Here is a 5460-nt window from a genome sequence, read left to right as displayed (position 1 = left end):
CTGCATCTACTGCTGTCCTGTCCTCTGGCTTGTATCTGGACTATGGGAGACACCAGTGAGAGGATGGAGAGCTGGAGGAGCTACTCTCCTGCTCACTTCCTCCTGCCAAAGGACATTTCTCCCAGTGTCACATCGCTATTGCTTCTGAGTTTTGGGAAGTCCCTTAGGCCTAGGGGTGGTAATGGTTCCTTATGGTTATTAATCACTAACATTTGCATTTTCTGTGGTAAATTGATGAATCTGTCTTATTGTTTTCCAAGAGAAGCAGAATCTGGAAAGCTGTGAATAATTGACCAATCTGAAACTAAGGTAGAAATCATCTGGCAAAAATACAGTGTTACATTTACCGGAGGAGCACTGAGGTAGAAATTTGGGCAGTCGATGTTTCATTCCACTGCAGTATTGACTAGTAAACTAGTAAGTTTTGGTTTACAGACAAATATTGAGTTAAATTCTATCTTTACTGCATTTCTACAAGGAAAAGAGAAATTCCATTTTCTGATTCCGATAAACTCTGATGACTGTTAAGTCTCTGCTCTATTTTCTGGAAAAAGCAAACAAATAAACAAAGACAACTATGAATATAATGAGCTTAGTATATATTAACTTCAGTAACATAAATTATAAATGTTTATGCTCTCTTTCATTCAGTTGATGCTTTCTCCTAATTACAACTTGTTTTCTCCATTCTTGATTATAAGTTTCATAATTTCCCAAAATAAACATTATCAAGAATGTTATATAATAATAATGATGGTATATAACATAAACACACAATGTTTCAAGTCATAAGTGAATAAAGCACAATTTATAAGCTGTCTCTTTAAAAAGGGAATGGCTTTTTGAATAATATATTTTTATTTAGCACTTCTATCAATCTGAGATGTGGTCCCCTCTAAAAAAGTTTGATTAATACTTTACAAGTTTTTATAGTACAATGGTTATAACTATACAAATTATTGAAAATTATACAGATTTTCCTGCAGACTTGCAATAAACTAGACAGGATGTTAAACTGTTTGTTTTCCAAATTGGACTTGCATAACACCAGGTCAAGTAATTCTCTTATTTCCACTTACAATTTTCTCATCAATAGATTGCAGATAAGTGTAGCCATTTCACATACATGTTATAAGAATTATTTGGATAATATACATAAAATATTTAGAGTAGTTACTAGCAAAATGAATAGCTATACATTGGTAGTAGTCATTATTTGTTTTTCAGTGTGGGTTTCATCACCGTACTAAAAGTCAGCTGATTATGTCCTTCTCCACTATGGCACTTCCCTCCAATTAAAAAGGAAGCTTTTTTCTCAAAATTTCACTCTCCTTGCATCTTAGCAATTGAGAGCTAAGATAAAACCAAGGATATATTTTTAAAACTTCCCGCAGAAACCTCCCACGACATCTCTCTAGGCTCACAGATTCTAGTGACTAAGTTTTTCCAGTTTAACTATACTTTGAGTTTGGAAATATGCATTAAGCCTTACCATTCTAAAACTTCTAACTGAAGTGGCAGTGAATTGATTTTTTTTAAAGTGTAAACCAACAGGATAAGGGATAGAGAAAAGAGGAAAGAAAGACAAAACTTTAAAAACTGAAATATAGATGGATGAGTGGTAACTCAAATAATTAGCTTCAGAGGAAGTTGTTTCCGTATCCAACAGTGGTGAAAGCCAAAACATTTTCCAATTTATGTTCAAGAGTCCTCAAAAGACTCAGGTGGCACCAGGTCCCTCTGTGAGTGATGGTGAAGTGTGGAACAAAACGTGTTGGACTTGTTAGAGGTATGTTCATAAAGTAGACACCACGACTTCCTCACTAACTCTGCAGCCATTGACTACAGGTCTTCAGAGATTCAGTCTCCGGAGATGTTAAAACTTCTCTGCTTCAAGAATCATACAGTTAAACTGAAACAATAGGATTGAGTGAATTGGCCAACTGAATTGTGGAAACTTCTATTTTTTTTCCCTTAATGTCCTGAAACACTAGCAGCTATGTTCTCTTAAGAAAATTAACAGTTTCTATGCTGAATCTGACCAAGCATGCATGACATTATGGAATGTTGAATTGAGAAAATGTGTAATCCACACCATTGTATCATACTTCTGCCATATATGAGAGAATAAATGGTTTTGAAAGCATCAATATTGGTAAAAATATATATATAGTAAAATAATCAGTAATTGGTGAGTTTTGAATATTTTTGTTTTTATTAAAATTTAGTGTTAATATAATTTAAAAACTGCATATTTGTATATTTTACCTATTTATAAGTTACTTCATGTAAGTTAATATAATTTAAAGTTTTTAATACAAATGCTGCATTTACAATTTGCTCTCAAAACACCTAAAATTTTAACAATCATCTCTCATAAGCCAGTATGAGCTGGTTCCAACACACTACTATTTTTTTTTTAAAAGAGACTCAATTTTTATTATTTTCTATTAATGTAATTGTCTACCTGAAACCAAGAGAATCAATTGAAATACTATTAAAACTAACAGATGAATTCAGTGTGGGAGATGGTTTCCATAGACATTTAGGTTAGATTCTAAATACAGTGAATGCAGTGAAAATTGTACAGAGCCAAAATCACCCTTGGAAATTCTCCAAATTGTCCCTGACATGTAGTGTGTGTGTGTATATATATGTACACTATATATATATATATGAGAGTGTACACAACTCTAGATGCTCTGTCTGTTCAGATGTATAAGATATTCAATAATTTGCTTCAGGTAAGAGTATATATGTAAAACTACTTAACAATTTTAATTTTTGCATGCCAAGAACTTGTGTTTGAATATTTTGTTATATGCATATAAGGTATATCTCTTCCATAGGAAAAAAATCAGTAACTTTCTTATGTATCTAGTTAGAAATTTTTAAAAGTTCTATTTATAGTAACTATAGAAAATAAGTAGGGTTTTTTTTTTTTTTACATAGAGCAATGATGTTTATTTTTTTTTCCTTCCCCCCACCCCTCCCAACCCTCTTTTCCCTCTATACAGTCCTTCTTTCCTTCATTCTTACTGCTATCCTTATCCCTAACCCTAAACCTAACCCTAAACCTAATGCTAACCCCTCCCACCCCCCATTATATGTCCTCATCCGCTTATCAGCGAGATCATTCGTCTTTAGTTTTTGGAGATTGGCTTATCTCACTTAGCATGATATTCTCCAATTTCATCCATTTGCCTACAAATGCCATAATTTTATCATTCTTCATTGTGGAGTAATATTCCATTGTATATATATGCCACAGTTTCTTTATCCATTCATCAACTGAAGGGCATCTAGGTTGGTTCCACAATCTGGCTATGGTGAATTGAGCAGCAATGAACATTGATGTGGCTGTATCTCTGTAGTATGCTGATTTTAATTCCTTTGGGTATAGGCCAAGGAGTGGGATAGCTGGGTCAAATGGTGTTTCCATTCCAAGCTTACTGAGGAATCTCCACACTGCTTTCCAGAGTGGCTGCACTAATTTGCAATCCCACCAGCAATGTATGAGTGTTCCTTTTTCACCACATCCTCCCCAACACCTATTGTTGCTTGTATTCTTGATAATCGCCATTCTAATTGGGGTGAGATGAAATCTTAGGGTAGTTTTGATTTGCATTTCCCTTATTACTAGGGATGTTGAACATTTTTTCATATATCTGTTGATTCCTTGTACATCTTCTTCTGTGAAGTGTCTGTTCATTTCCTTAGCCCATTTGTTGATTGGATTATTTGTATTCTTCGTGTAGAGATTTTGAGTTCTTTATAGATTCTGGAAATTAGCGCTCTATCTAAGGTATGGTTGGCAAAGATATTCTCCCACTCTGTAGGCTCTCTCTTCACATTTCTGATAGTTTCCTTTGCTGAGAGAAAGCTTTTTAGTTTGAATCTATCCCGGTTGTTGATTCTTGCTTTTATTTCTTGTGCTATGGGAGTCCTGTTAAGGAAGTCTGATCCTAAGCCAACAAGTTGAAGATTTGGACCTACTTTTTCTTCTATAAGATGCAGGGTCTCTGGTCTGATTCCGAGGTCCTTGATCCATTTTGAGTTGAGTTTTGTGTAGGGTGAGAGATAGGGTTTTAATTTCATTCTATTGCATATGGTTTTCCAGTTTTCCCAGCACCATTTGTTGAAGAGGCTATCTTTTCTCCATTGCATATTTTTGGAACCTTTGTCTAGTATGAGAAAATTGTATTTCTTTGGGTTTGTGTCCATGTCCTCTATTCTGTACCATTGATCTACCTGTCTATTTTGGTACCAATACCATGCCGTTTTTGTTACTATTGCTTTGTAGTAGAGTTGAAGATCTGGTATTGCAATACCACCTGCTTCGCTCTTGCTACTGAGGATTGCTTTAGCTATTCTAGGTTTTTTATTCTTCCAGATGAATTTCATAATTGCTTGCTCTATTTCTGCAAGGTACATCATTGGGATTTTAATTGGAATTGCATTGAATCTGTATAGCACTTTAGGTAGTATAGCCATTTTGACAATATTAATTTTTCCTATCCAGGAACATGGGAGATCTTTCCATCTTCTAAGGTTTTCTTGAATTTCTTTCTTTAGTGTTCTGTAGTTCTCATTGTAGAGGTCTTTCACCTCTTTTGTGAGATTGATTCCAAAGTATTTTATTTTTTTCGAGGCTATTGTGAATGGGGTAGTTTTCCTAATTTCTCTTTCTGAAGATTCATCACTTATGTATAAAAATGCATTGGATTTATGAGCATTGATCTTGTAACCTGCTACATTACTGAATTCACTTATGAGTTCTAAAAGTTTTCTGGTGGAATTTCCAGGTTCCTCTAAATATATAATCATGTCATCAGCGAACAGGGATAGTTTGAGTTCTTCTTTTCCTATTCGTATCCCTTTAATTTCTTTGGTTTGTCTAATTGCTCTGGCTAGAGTCTCAAGGACGATGTTGAATAGAAGTGGTGAAAGAGGGCAACCCTGCCTTGTTCCAGTTTTTAGGGGGAACGCTTTCAGTTTTTCACCATTTAGAATGATATTAGCCATGGGCTTAGTGTAGATGGCCTTTATAATGTTAAGGAATGTTCCCACTACCCCAATTTTTTCTAGTGTTTTGAGCATGAAGGGATGCTGTATTTTATCGAATGCTTTTTCTGCATCTATTGAAATAATCATGTGATTCTTAACTTTAAGTCTGTTGATATGGTGAATGACATTTATTGATTTCCGGATGTTGAACCAACGTTGTGTCCCTGGGATAAAATCCACTTGATCGTGGTGCACTATCTTTTTAATATATATTTGTATGCGATTTGCTAAAATTTTGTTTAGAATTTTTGCGTCGATGTTCATTAAGGATATTGGTCTGAAATTTTCTTTCCTCGATGTGTCTCTGTCTGGTTTAGGTATCAGGGTGATATTGGCTTCATAGAACGAGTTTGGGAGGGTTCCCTCCTCTTCTATTTCATGGAATACTTTGAG

Source organism: Sciurus carolinensis, chromosome 1 (assembly GCF_902686445.1).
Source record: "Sciurus carolinensis chromosome 1, mSciCar1.2, whole genome shotgun sequence".
NCBI classification, from domain to species: Eukaryota; Metazoa; Chordata; class Mammalia; order Rodentia; family Sciuridae; genus Sciurus; species Sciurus carolinensis.
Note: the sequence above shows the minus strand (reverse complement) of the source record.